The sequence below is a fragment of the Equus asinus genome, chromosome 10 (assembly GCF_041296235.1).
Source record: "Equus asinus isolate D_3611 breed Donkey chromosome 10, EquAss-T2T_v2, whole genome shotgun sequence".
In the NCBI taxonomy this organism is placed as follows: Eukaryota; Metazoa; Chordata; class Mammalia; order Perissodactyla; family Equidae; genus Equus; species Equus asinus.
In genome coordinates, this window is record NC_091799.1 from 72693952 (window position 1) to 72709468 (window position 15517).

Below are 15517 nucleotides of genomic sequence, written 5' to 3' on the forward strand. Positions count from 1 at the left end.
AAGACAATAGATTTAAGGACAAGTTTGCACAGTACAGTAAATTTAAATAGCTATAAATTAAGACAAAACTATTAATAAAGAGCAGAAAATTATTTTTAAATGTAAAATTGCATTATTGTTATCTAGACAAATGTTGATCCCACTTAGAATTAAGTGGAATCATGTCTTGAAGTAAATTCTGGTGTGCATGTTTTACAGTCTCACTAGAGTTATGTCACATTGGAAGACATGTTTGTTTTTTAATCTTTCATGGTGATGAGGAGGGCTTGAGTTTTCTATCGAAAATACATTATCCACTTGAATTGCAAAGCCTTTTTCTATTAACTTCAGAGAATAATTTTTTAAATATTTTTATACACTTTGATGAATAATTTGACAATCATTAGGTCTGTGCATTTTAATTTTTGCACTTCAAAGAGTGAATAAATTCTTTTTAAAATTAGCTTTCAATTTAAAAACGTACGTAAGCCAAAACGTGTTAATGTGCCTTTTTTCTCTTATGTACTTTATTGCCCTGAACCTGGGTAAAATATATGCATATAATTGTAAAGGCATCATGAGAGGTTTAACTGGCAGATTTTAGCTTAATTTAAGCTTGTTTCACCAAAATATAAATCAAAACTTTTCTCTGCTTTTCATGATGATCAGGGATATCGAAGATAAAGAGAGGTATTACAAATGTGGAAAAAAGAATACACACAAACACACACACCCACGCAACACCCCTCAGAGTATTTTGAAGGTAAAAGCCAGTTGTAGCATCAGAGAAATTCATCGTGGTGAATGGGAAAAGCATTCAAGGCAGTGAAGAATACGAGACTTGATTTTTATACTTGTGATGGTCAGGGCATTTACTCTGTTTGCCTTCTATTCTTTCTAGCTCCAAAAAGAAGAACAAGTTGAATGAGACCTTTTGGAACGGCTGTTGCAGTTAGGAAATTGTATGATTTTTATAGGTGCTTATTCATTCAGCATTCTGCCCAGGGCTGTATTGATTATGAATAATGAGAGCCACCTTTCAGTGAACACACCGCTGTGATAAGCACATTCCATCTCATTCCAGCCTCACAATTCTATGAAACACGGACAGGTTGCCAGGACCCCAAGCTTGTTCTTCGTGACTATGATTGATGTCATGACCGAGTGTTGCAGGCATTTTTGCTATAGCTGAGCCCCCCAGGGGCAACCGGTGTTCTTAGGAGCACCAACAATAGACTGATGTTTGACCCCTAAAGAACGGCCTTGGAGTTACCCACCAGCTGAAGGATGGAACGTCCTCTCAAATTAGCTGTCCCTTGGGGAAGTTATATTCTTTGATTTTTTGTGAAAGGTACATATGCTTTTGAAGGATAGATATTTTATCTACACTTCAGAGAAAACTTTAATGTCATACTACAAATAATTGTTCTAAAAATTATCTTGTGTAAATATAAGTTAAAAAGTTTAAAATCTCCCTTTAAATATTAAACTTTTTAAATATTGACACACTTAAACATTGTAATACTTTATTTAAATGTTAAATTACTAGATCCAATAGACAGCAGTTGACATAAAGGTTAGTATCGCTGAGGAAACACTGGAGCTGGTGATCACTTTTGCTCACATGCTTTCTGTGTCTTTCTGCCTGTTGGTGATTCTCTGACCTACAGGCAGTGCGAGTTTGCAGCTGCGTCCTGGCTGCCCAGTACACTCTAGAAACTATAGCATGTCACCACAATAGTGTCCCATGCTTCCCATCTGCCCCACAGTCCCTTTGTTTTCCTCTGACTTATTTTTTTTCCCAATAGATGAGAATATAATGTGTAATTTCTCTAAGAATATCTGAATTTTAACATTCCCTTACTTAAACAAAATTAATAAAGCATATGGCTGCTTATCTTATATGAGAATAAATGTTTCAGAGATTGCGTTCACCTTGATCATCTGTGATTCATCAGCACCTCCTAAAGTGTCGGGCTTACAGTAGGCACAAATGTATGAATAAGTGACCTTCAAATCTCTGCTTTGAAGCACATAACAAATTCATTGGCATTAAGCATATACCTTCTTTGAAGAATATGATAAATCCATTAGCATTTAAGTATATCCCTGTTCACCGATTCAAATGATCTTACCATGTGATTGTATTGTGAATTAAACCAACTTTACCAGTTTCTTTAAATGTTTTAATTCTAGAATGATAGGAAATGAAACAGGAGCTACAGGAAAAGTTTAGATAATTCAGAGTCATGCAGGCGATGCTGAGGCATTTGTTTTTGTTGTTTTTTTTTTCTTCTTGTAGATGGAGTTCAATTACAGTATTTTAAGCAGTGTTTAAAATGACTCACTAAATGTCTAGCCATACCAGATTGGTTGACTAAACTGTAGCCCATTCATACAATGAATTAAGAGGTAGATATTCTAGAGATATTAACAATGAGAGCCTGACCTCCAATATTCTAATATGGAAATTTTAAATGCCATTCATATGTTTAGAAGAAGATCTAAAAATAAATAATCATAAACAATACACTCATTTAGATGGGAAAAAAGCCCATTATGTAATATTGAATGAAAAACTGATTAGAAAAATGTAAGTATTGATTCTGCCCTTTTTAAATTCTATTTAGATATATAAATAAAACTATATGTAGAGAGAAAGTATATTAAGAGGGAAAATATCTAGGAAGAACTATACTAAAACATTAACAACAGTTAAATCAGTAGTAGGATTAAATACAATTCTTATTTGCTTCTTTTTTGTCTCTAATTTTTCTAAACTTTCATCAGTAACTATATTCCCTGAGTAGGTGTAAGCCATTATTATAGTCCAGGTTAAAAACAATGAGAATATGAATTATTAGTAGTCAAGAAACATAGGAGTGAGAGAAAAGCACAAAATATTTAGGAGATAAAATTAATAGGAATATAAGATGAACAAAAAGAAAACGGTTAAGGCTGAATCCCAGATTTCTTGGCTGTCTGGGTTAATGGCTTTGGCACTGATAAAATGACCAAGATAGAGAAGCTTGGTGAAAGAAATTTCAAGTTTAGTTTGGGGCATGTTGAGTTTGATATGAATCTAGGGTTTGTAGTAAAATAAATAAAGAAATAAAGAAATAACATAGGGAAGATGTGTCCTATAGGAAGAACTTTGGCAGGAGCAGGATGAGAGGAGTCAGCTAGGGAAAGTGAATTTTCAGTACAGAGCAACAAGAATAACGATAAAATCTATGAATGAGGCTAAAAGAAGTAGACTGATGGTGTGGATGTCTTGAAAACTGAGAGAGTAGAAAGTTACAGATAGTCAATGATCAAAAGTGTGAAAAGCAATAGAGACGTTAACCAAATGTAAATTGATTATGACAGAGGGTGTTGATGTGGACTTTGGCAAGAAGAGGCAATGAATACAAATGCTAGACAGTGGGCTAAGTCAGTGAGTGGAATATGAGGAAGTCTGGATAAGATGAGCAATGTTTTTCGTAGGTTTGTCTTAAGGAAAGAAAGAGAATGGTATCTAGATGGGGTTTTGAATGATGAAGTTCTTTGCAATTTTATTTTTGTTGCTGTTTTTCTTTTTTTAAATTTTTTTAATGAATGATTGAGACTTAAGTAGATTTATAGCCTAAGATGCAAAAATTATTCAAAGTAAGAAAAAAAGTAAAAGGGGATATCATATATGATTAAAATTTCCTTTTGGGGCAGCTCCATGGCCAAGTGGTTAAAGTTGCACATGCTCTACTTTGTGGGCCCAGATTCGTGGGTTTGGATCCCACGTGCAAACCTACTCCACTCATCAACCATGCTATGGAGGCATCCCATGTACAAAGTAGAAGAATATTGGCATGAATGTTAGCTCAGTGTTAATCTTCCTCAAGCAAAAAAAAAAAAAAAAGAGGAAGGGGACTGGCTCAGTGGCAGAGCTTTAAGTTTGCGCATTCTGCTTCAGCAGCCCAGGGTTTGCAGGTTTAGATCCCAGATGTGGACCTATGCATGGCTTATCAAGCCATGCTGTGGCAGGCATCCCACATATAAAATAGAGGAAGATGGGCACGGGTATTAGCTCAGGGCCAATCTTCCTCAGCAAAAAGAGCAGGATTGGTGGCAGATGTTAGCTCAGGGCTAATCTTCCTCAAAAAATTTCCTTTCATGTTTTCCCCCCGAAATGGTGCCTAGCTTGGGCAGCACAAAAATGAATTCTTGGCACACACCAGATAGATTGTAAGGAAGAGAGTTTAAGATCAAAAACTTCACACAGTGCCATCAAGAAGAATTCATTAGTCAAAAAGCCAGCACAAAGACAGGCAAACCATTTAGAAAGCAGTTACTCCAGCCCAGTCAGGAATTAACGTTTAAGTCTAGAATATGCATGAAGCAGAAGGAATAGGAAAAGAGAAGAAATCCAAATAAAAAATAGTTGATGACTAATTGAAGGATCTTGAATCTCTAAGCATCTCTAGATTTGACCAGTTGTACTGAAGCACTGAATCTCTGTGAGTCTGGGAAACTGATCATTGGTCCTTCTGCACCTGGAAGAGTCTGGGCCTCGTGTTTCCCTTTGATGCTAGTTTCTCTTCTTTCTGAACTTTTGGTATTGAGTCTACTTTCAAATTTACCTACTTCTCATCCATTGCATCTCACATTTCTCTGTCTCTATTGGTCCAGCAATGACAGTTTAACTCTGTGTTAACTTCCAATCTTGCAATCCCAAGTGACTTGGTTGTAAACTTCTCTAGTCCGAATTTTGGACCTGAACTTGCTTTTCATGCTCTGACATGCCCTAGGAGACAAGTCTGTTTGACCATAAAATTCAAATTTTTTTCACATATACTTAAAAGCACACATATTCCACACTAATACATACCATTCACTTAATACTGGTTTTACTACATACCATTCATAGTGGATTCACTGTAAATTCTCATTGATGACATGCTAGTTGATTATTTAATAAGATATGATTTATTTTCCCATATATTTAAGTAAATTGTTTATTTAAATTTCCTAAATGAATATAATTCTTCTGTTTTGCAAATTAACAATAAAATTAGAACTGCCCTGCCCTAGTCAGCTCTGGCTGCTATAACAAAATACTCTAGAGGGAGTGGCTTAAACAGGACATTTATTTCTCATAGTTCTGGAGTCTGGATAATCCAAGATCAAAGTACTGGATTTGATGTCTGGTGAGGGCCTTCTCCTTGTTTTCAGAATGCCATGTTCTTGCTGTATCCTCACATGACAAAAAGAGAGAGAAAGCAAGCTTTCTGGTCTCTTGTTATAAGCACACTAATCTCTTCATGATCACTCTACTGTAATGACTCAATTACTTCTCAAAGGCCCCATCTCCAAATACCATCACACTGCGGGTTAGGGCTTCAACATGAATTTTAGGGGGAAATGATCCAACTGATAGCATTCTCCTTTAAAGGATGGTTATCTGTAAATTTGGTTGATGGATAACAGAGCTTCTAAAATCCTTAGAAGATCTTTGTGGCATTGACTACATCTATAGGAATCTTGGGAATGTCTTTGTCTCTCTTTCAGAGGAAAAATGTTGTCCTGTAGCTACTCTCACATACTGCTTTTAAAAAATGTTTTGTAAATATTTTCATTTAAAATTTTAATCCTAAAAGTTTTAGAATTTCTCTCATTCTATATATGCAACCCCGAAATTGGGCCCTTGACTATACCATTTCCTTTAGGAAATGCTGATTTCTTTGAAGAGTGTTAGAAAAAGGGGTTACGGAGATTTAGCTATAGAACTAGATATTAAAACTTTTCACTCTTGTTAGGCTTAAATAAAAATGCATGTTTTTCTTTCTAAATAAACTACTAAGCATAATACAAAAATATTCTCTTCTGTTAACTCTCATACTACATAAATATACCAAAGGAATGAAATAATATGGAGCCCAGAATCAATACTGAATTTAGCATAAAGCATGACAGTGATTTGTGAGTTTGAATTCTGGGTGAAAGCCCAGATAATAATGATGGTAACCTTTTGGACTCCTCCATTTAGAACTTTTCAGAAATACTGAATTCTGTTGAGTTTAATTCATGCCAACTCAATAGGAATAGGTCCAAATCTCCAGATTTTAAAGTAGATTTTGGCTCAGTCTAGATGTCTGTTACAGGGTTAGCCCCTTAGCTCTAATTGATAATGGATCTGGAATTCCTTAAAACACAGTAGGTTTTGTGTTGTCGCATCTAATATCAGAGGAAACTGAAATTTTTGGTTAATTCAAAGTAGTCTCAGAAACTCAAGAGTCTGCATCGTCAATCCTGCCCTGTTTAAAAAAATTCTGCCAGCATAGCATGCCTCCAGAACATAGAGACCAAATTCTTCTGTCTAATAACAATTTTATGATTATAGAACATATGACAATGACCATAAAAGTAATTAAAACTATTTTCATACACCAATTATGTGTAATCAAAATTAAATTAATCACTAGTTTATTTTATCCATTCATTATGCAAGCCACTATTACATTATTGGTACTCAAACAACAAAGAAACAGATTTCAATTAGTTTTTACTAAAATTAACAGGAAAATAAATATCTCATTGAAGTCATTCAGATTTTTAAAAAAAATGTAAGTTAGTTTGAGTAAGCAACACTTGGATTGCAATCTTCGTGTGCTATTTATTTTATATAAACATGAAACTGAATTAATATTAATACGCATCTGATTTCAGTCATCCGTTCTTCAAATATTCAACATGTGTATTTTAATTACGGATGTACCAAAGACCTTGAGATACTAAGACAAGATATGATCTTCCCCATCAACTTTATATTTTAATGGAGACAGTGGGAAGAGAGAATCATAAAAGTTTTCAAAATGATAACCAGAAGTTAATAATGCGGAGGCTAAGAGAAAGAGATGTAGATGAGGCCTGAGAAGTAAGCAGCGACCAGATCATGAAGGGCCATATATGTTACACTTAGGATCTTGGCATTTATCTCAAATTTAATGGTGCATTGCTGAAGATTTCTAACCTGGAAAGTGTCATCATCTTATTTGTGTCTTAGAAGGAAAACTCTAGTTGCAGGTTACAGGAGGGCAAATCTAGAGAGACGGAAATAATTTAGGAAGTTTTGAAATAACCCAGGTGAGGATTGTCTGAATTACAGAATTTGCAATTCAAGAACTTTTACAGAGGGAAATTTATAGAATGTAGTTTCTCTCTGAATGTGGAGGACGAGGGAACAGAGTAAGGCTAGCATTACCCTCATGAGAGGCTACTCTGAGGCTTTATATGTATTAGTCTCTGTAGAGAACTTAACTGGGATGTGGAGGGTGGAAGAGTTTAATACAGTTTTGGAATCTTCAGAATGACTTGACTGTGGGTTTTAAAGTAGAGGTCAAGGTAATGAAGTCCCCTGACTATAAGTAATAGTTGAAGTTATGGAGGTGGAATGGTTCTTCAGGGAGAGTGTGTAGGCTGGAAACTGAGTAATTTCAACTCCTAGAGAAAACAGAGAATGTATAGCTTAAGGCCACTGACCATAATTGACCAGAGAAATGAAAGTAAACAAGGAGCAATAAGGAAAAGCGCATATCAGAAACAGAGAAAATGGAATGTCAACAAGGAGTAAATAATGCCTGGTAAATATGCAAAGAGGTCAAGCAAACGTGGTTTGGAAATTGCTCATTGGGTAGCAACAGAGATACCTGCCAATTTTACCATGAATTTTTTCAGTTGAGGGATAGGAGACATGAAGTTACAAGATGTTTAAAAGTTGAATATAGGGTAAAAAAGTGGAGAATGTGTAAAAAACTTTTCAGTATATTTGAGAAGATAAGTAGATATTAAAGTGGATGGAAAGGAATATAAGTTCAGTGTACAATTTTTTTATTATGACAGATTTAAGCACGCTTAAATGCCATTGAGGAAAATATAGAGACGAGTCTGAAGGAGAGGATAATTAATGAAGTAAGGTCACTGAGGATATAGCAAGGTAAAGAAAAGAAAAAACAGAGATGTCAGAGAGAAAAAGAGACAGGTCATACTCTAAAGTAAGAAGGAGAAAGGATGAATGTCAACATGTTTATAAATAACAATATTTTGTCAGCAAAATTGGAAGTTAAATACTTTCTTGTAATGAGGTGAGCAGACAAGGTACAGCAGACTTTGGGAGCCTTGGGGAAGTTTGGACCATCTGCCCTGGAGAATCAGATGTCTGCTAAGAACATGCCAATCTCACCAAAAGGTGTGGAAAATCTAGTGGATGTTAAAACCATGAGCTAGTTGTGAAGTTGTGGGATACTCTCTAGCAATGAGGAGAAGCTCACATATAGGTGAGAGAATGTGGACAGTCAGTCAACCTTAAAACAGGATCCTACCATGAGAACGCACCGAGGCGAAGAGAATTGACAATTTTGATAAGATATTGGTGAAAATGGGGGCTGGCCCCGTGGCCAAGTGGTTAAGTCTGTGCGCTCCGCTGCAGGCGGCCCAGTGTTTCGTTGGTTCAAATCCTGGGCACGGACATGGCATTGCTCATCAAACCACGCTGAGGCAGCGTCCCACATGCCACAACTAGAAGGACCCACAACGAAGAATATACAACTATATACTGGGGGGCTTTGGGGAGAAAAAGGAAAAAAACAAAATCTTTAAAAAAAAAGATATTCGTTAAAATGATAGATTTTTGTGTCAGACTAGATGAGGAAGGAGTGATGATGAGCAGCGAGAAGAGAGTGGAAGAAAATAGAACTTTTCAAAGACTAGCCATCTCAAACAATTTAAAAACCAATTCTGTGAGAGTAAGACAATGAAAAATAAAAACTAGACAAAAAAAATATATGTGATCAAAGAAGTAAAGTTCTTGTGATTAAAAGCTTGAATATGGGCAAGCTACAATGATGACAATGTGTATATGGATACTGGTCATGTAACCAGGGTGTGACAAAAGGATGACAGATATTCTGGAAGCAATGGATGCCAAAATATCAAACATTTGTATGTAAATTTACTTCATTACTGGTACATGATAAGGATTCCTTTCAAATCAGGTGTCTCCATTCTGTTATCACAAAGAGTACTTGGAAAAATATATAATAATCTCAAAGGTCCCATTTAGTAAAATGTACCACTTGTTTCTCAACTAGGAACTCTTCATTCTTTCCTTCCTCCCTTCCTTTTTTTTCCTCTCTTGTTTACTTCCTTCTATGTAAACATAAGTTAAGTACTTGCTTAGCAAATACAGTCCTTGACCTCCAGGGGCTCACAATCTAGTGAGGACACAGACATATAAACACATAATTCTAGCCAAGTGTTAAACACTTTTATAGAGTTATAGAATAAGCCCTATGGGAGGAAGCTCTTAATTCTCTCCCTTGAGAAGTCAAGTAAGTCTTTCCTGAGGAAATGACATATGAGCCAGGTTTTGAAGTATGAATAAGAAAGACTTCAGTAAGAAAAGGGATAGGATGGAAGGCATTATCCCTGGAAGTGAATAGCATGTAAACAGATGCAGGCGCCTATCAACTATGTTATGTAAAGGGTACTATGACAAGTTTGGTTTGCCCCAAGCATGGAATACCTATAGGGGAGAGGTGAGTAATGAGGGTGAAATGGTAGACAGAGGGCAGATCAGTAAGGACCTTTTATACTAGACCAAGGAGTTTGGATATCATGAAGATTCTCTGGATCTCTAGCAAAAGTTCAAGCAGGGAGTTTCCATGATCAAGTTTAAATCATAGAATGATAATTCTGGATGCCAATTTTCAAAGAAGGTGAGACTGGAGGTTGGAGATGTGAGGTAATTAACAATGTTGAAAAAATAATGATAGAAACAAATTGATTTATGAATTAAATCAATTACAACAAAGTCTAACATAATTTTGTGAATGGAAGACTTGACAAAATGATTCTAAATTTAATTTGAAATGTAAGTGTGTGAAACACGCACTCTTACAGGAAGAATTATTTGGGGAGAATAACTTCGAGGTTAGCAAATATGCTGCAAAGGTAAACTAACTTCAGCAATGGCTTACTGGCACTTGAATAGATCAACAGCTCATTAGAAAACATCAGTTAGGCCAGAAAGAACAGGCAGTTATGAATTTGAGTGGATAAGTCCTTTTATAGTAAGATTAATAGTTCAAATATTTGTGGAAGGGCTGCATTATAAAATAAAGGTTTCTGGTTCAAGAAGATAGATGACACATGTGTGGGCTTTCTGTCCCTTCTGACTCCAGCGCAATGAAAGAATCAAAGTGAATAAAGGAATGCATCTATAAAACAGAAGTGAACGAGAGCAGGGGACACTTATTGACACGAGAAAGTCCCCAAAATTTTAAAAAAATTGAAAACCAAAGGGAGCAGAATGAAGGATGACACAAAGCAAGAAAAATCACAGCCTGGAATGTGCTACGAAAGGGTCTGCAAAAGAAGTGACAGCCAGTCTGTCCACTGTAACCACTGGGACCTTTGGAGATGGAATCAGAAGGCCTAATGAAGAACATAATTGAGCAACAGGGCTGACCACAAGAAGGACGCTTACTTTAACATCAACATGACAACTCCATGAGTCATTACTCATAACGCACTTCTCATCCCCTGCACACACACACATAGAATTTGAGTGCTTTCCACTTATTCTCATGTAAAATTCCTCATTTTATCTCTAAGGAAATTAAACCTACATTGGGGAAAGATAGTTTCAGTAGATGCTAGAAGGTGTGGAGTCAAGTCTTTAAATATGTGTGAGAAAATGATTTTCAATCTCGAATTCTATACCTGGACAAACTATTGTTAAAGGGGTAAGAGAGAAAGACGGACTCACACATGTGCCTCCTCCCCTAACCACATCCCCACCCCAAATAAAGCTGTAAACTGAGACTAAGTGTAGCTACGACAAGACATGTTCAAGGAAACAACAATTACGACAGCTTTGCAGCAGGTCTAGAGAAAAATGACTCCTGCTTAAAACAGGTGGGCAGTGTCTGGAAAAGAAAGTGTTTCTATGAGTGTGTGGTGGGGCTGATGCCATGAGCACTGAAGAATCAGTGCCTAACATCTGATTCTGCACAGAGCTAATATGTGATAGGATATTTTTGGTGGTAAGAAAAAACAAATTTATACAAAAAAAATTTATTACTTTTAAGTGTCCTTTCATATTTATCCATTTATGTAATTCTTATGACAATTCTGATAAGTATTTTTAACACTTCAGGTGGTCTGGGAAATATCTAGCACGATTATCTAAATTGATGAAGCATTATAATGCACATTTAGATTGAAAGGTGTCCAACTGGTGACTCTGAAATCATGCTAGGTTCCAACAGATCAAATCTTACTCAAATGTTTCTTCGGTTCCCAGCAACTTTGTAAACACTTATTTATTTTTTAGGTTTTAGTTTTCGAGGGAGGGACTATGTTTTCCTGACTTACTGGATTTCATCAAGTGGCAGAATGTGTGATTTATTCACTAAGATCTGTAGTTCCATTTTACTGGCTTCACACCCCAAACCATGTACTTAGTGATTTCTTTTGAAGGCATTTGCCAAGACAGTGAAACAGCACTGCATTTTTTCCCAGAGCATCTCTGACACACATCCACTTAAATATATTGGTATTTCAAACTTGACTGGCTCATCTGGCCAGAGTAACGAGATGGCATGCCAATGCATGACGTAACTCTTGATGGCCACGTCTAAAAAATTATGAAGAAGCATTGTTTTCATCTTAACAGTTTTTTCGGAAGGCAGCTTTCTTTTTTCTTATCTCTCCTATTGACTTCTTTTGGCAAATGGTGATGTGTGCTGGTTTATCACGGCACATGGCTTTTCTAGACTGTAAATGATGAGAAGAGGCCGGGGATGTTGAGAAAGACATTGTGCAATTCATCCAAATATAATTGCCTCTATCACATTTCATTTTACCTCATATTTATACTACCACTAGCTTTAATATTACATTTTTATTTATTTGTTTTATCAACAAAGGTTTGAGGAAATTACTTATACAAAATAGTGATTTACCTCTGGTTTATCTTCCAATTAATGTGTGTGTGTGTTGTTGGCTTCCCTGTGTTTTCACTTTTGAAAATCATTCCTTTCATTTCTGAAGTAAAGGGTATTAAGGAATTCTACATGTAGAATGTACTTCAGAGGTCATTTTACTCCTTCTCTTTTCTTTCAGTTGAGAAGCTAAGGCAAGTTTTTGGAAACTATGCAAAGTAGAGACTAGAACCTCGTTTCCTGATTTCAAGTTATGCATGTTCCTAATAGGCAATTTTTTTGAGTCCTTACATGGCAAAAACTTGTTTACTGTCTTTTTATTTCATGTTAACTTGGTTATTTATTTATTTATTTGAGGAAGATTAGTCCTGGGTTAACATCTGCTGCCAATCCTCCTCTTTTTGCTGAGGAAGCCTGGCCCTGAGCTAACATCCATGCCTATCTTCCTCTACTTTATATATGGGGCTCCTGCCACAGCATGGTTTGTCAAGTGGTGCCTAGGTCCGCACCCTGGATCTGAACTGGCAAACCCCAGGCCACTGAAGTGGAATGTGTGAACTTAACCGCTGCACCACTGGGCCGGCCCCTTAACTTGGTTATTTATCTCTAAGATTAACAAAATAATTACTCAAAAATTTGAAAACTTGTCTAATGTACCTAACAATTTAATGTTCTATGCAAACGTATGACTAAACTTTAAAGATTTTTACCATACTACAAATGCTGCAATTTTCAATGTTTTAAGCCAAAAAAAGAGAAAAAGAGAAAAGGATTAAGATGCCAAACATCTATCAGTTGTGAATTTAACAAAGTTCATGAATATGAGACCAAAAACATTGAAGTGCATTTTTTTCTTATAGAAAATGGAGGAGATAACAATACAGAGTATTATTTGTGTATATACTTAAAAAATTTATTAGCAAGAGACCACCAAAATATATTACGCATTTTATGCATGTCTCAGGGACAGTTTAATAGAATCTGGTTAACTGAGTGTTAGTACAAAAATTCTTTCTGGATGATATCTGAATGGAATGAAAAAATATGTCTTATTCTTACTTGGTAATTTCAAAGCAATTCAATAGATATTTATTGACTATAGAATATCTGCAAGAGACTGTCTACAGGAAAACAATTTATGGAGTACATAAAATGAGTTTAAACATCCTCTGCTTTGCTTTATAATTTTGTAACCAGAGCTTGTACACTGAAGCAGCCTTCTCTCTATCTTAACAGTGTTCATTACTAAGATGAATTTTAAAATACAAATTAACAAGATGAAGTCTCTGAAGTAAAATATCTGTTCTTACCAAGATTAGGTACATTTCTCCATTCCATTCTATGGCGTATTTTTCCCCTTCAAAAAGCGTAAATCCATGTGATTGGTTTTGTTTGCTGAGGAAATTAACTAGTAACAAAAGCTAGAATAATTTTACTGTTTGTAGCTCAAAATGCAGAGCTAACTAAATTTGTACTTATTGGAGAGTGCAACATATTACAAATCTGATGAGACAGCAGTTATCCACAAGAGAGAAACCCGAACGAAAGATCAACATGAAACTATAAAGATAAAAATCAGGTTATTATTAGCATTATCTTATTTCTACAATGAATTATTCCCTAATCCTTTCCAAAAAACACAATGTTATGGAACTATCATTTGAAATTCATTCAAAAGAGGTATGCAGAATTCATAGAATATTGCTAATGTGTTATTAGCTTGACTTTACACCCTCTTTCTCTACACACACACACACATATGCACAAGCACACATACGCGCACATTTGTGTAGCCACTTAATATTGTTTTCTTGATTATTATTTTTTACTGTGTAAATAGACAATAAAAAAGAATATTATTTTTTCATTTTTAAAAAGATTTAAAAATTTTATTTTGACTTTTCAAGATGAGATTTGCAAAAAAAGTCTTCAGAAAAAAACATTTCATAAAATCAAGAAATATTAGTGCGGACTTAATCCTGAAATTACGTGTGTGGTAAGCATCAAATAGCCTTCACATAACTATCATTAAAATAAAGTTCAAAGATCCATCATAAAATATGTGGTCATATTTTCCTCATTTAAATATTCAGGTAGTTGCACAATTTGTATAGATTGTCCATATTTACATCCGTTTTAAATTTGTAATAGAGGAACAGTGACCTTAAATTGTTTAATTTTAATTAATTTCATTTGTTCCAGAGTTCTAGTCTATTAAAGTCACTTCTTTGTGGGGTCATTTTCAATATTCATTCGTAATTTGACTTTCCCAGTGTGTAAGCTACTTTCTAAAGTAAATTAAGCACATGGGGTTATTCTTGCTCTTTCACTTTTCTAGGGCACTGTCCAATAAACAGATATTCTGTTATACCACATAGTCCTCATGAAAATTAAAAAGATATACTTCTCTTTCCTAAGGTACTTAAAAAATGTGAAGATTTGGGTACATTCAGTTAAAAAAAAAACGCAACCTATCCTAAGCATTTTTGTTTCTGACCTATTCCTAATTGTCAGCTTGTAATGACTTGAAATTCAAGGGAAAATGAGTAAGCTTAGTAGAAATGGCTCATCTCAGTTGGATACTCATCTGCATTGACCCATTTATACAAATTCATTGTTAGTTGAGTAACCTCTGTTGGAGAAAAAACATTTGCTGAGCATCAACTCTGTATCACCAAGCATTGTGCATCCTAGTTTTTAAGGTTTCTACTTTTCCAGTTTATAAGTTTCCAGTTTATAAGTGTTTCCTATCATTGTTTTCTACCAAAAATGTTCAAAGAATCCATATTATAATATTTTCCAATTTTTCTTATATTTCCCTAGTAACTCATGATCTTTGATTTTTCTCAGATAGTAAAGCTAAATAAAGAGCAATTTTGCATAAATACATACTTTTGCTAAATGTTTAGGTATATGGAATTAAAATCCTATGTAAACACATGTGTGATTACGAATGGCTGATACATTATACAGTAGCAAAGTAATGAAAGAAAGTCATCAATTCTAAGGAATAGTCAAGATCTCTTTTACCTTGTTAAGAAACATGACAATGTTTTTACAACTAGAATACCTAAAATCGCTTCCTTTTTTATTTTATACATATATTTATGTTCCTTAAAGAAATACATGGACATGATCAAAATAACACATCCACATCTGTCTTTACTCTGTTTTTTGACAACCATGATTGAGAACCTGTGCATTCTGTTCTGTAACTATAATTCTATAAATATGTAGTTGTTATGACTATATAAGTACTGTTTAGTTTACTGCAGAATCATGTAATAAGATCTATCTTTCTCTATAGTCCCAATGATACCTGTGCCACTTGAAGAAGCATGCTCAAATAGATGTATATTTTTTCTTAAGTTTCAATCCCCCATTTGGGGACATGAAGTCAGCCTTAAATATCATCACATTCCTCTCATATGTGGGGAAAGGGGAGAGTGACAGAGGCACAGAGTAGCCAAGAAATGTACATCCTTCAGGAAATAAAATTTTGCACCAGATGGCAATTTGCACATATAACTGTGACAAGCAAACTACTTTACCCTCTAGGG

General features: G+C 35.1%; 1 protein-coding gene across 1 annotated transcript in view; it reads left to right on the top strand.

Moving 5' to 3' along the window:
- Positions 1-15517, top strand: part of HCN1 (hyperpolarization activated cyclic nucleotide gated potassium channel 1) — a 369515-nt gene that overhangs the window by 182256 nt on the left and 171742 nt on the right. The gene's annotated exons all lie outside the window — the stretch shown is intronic.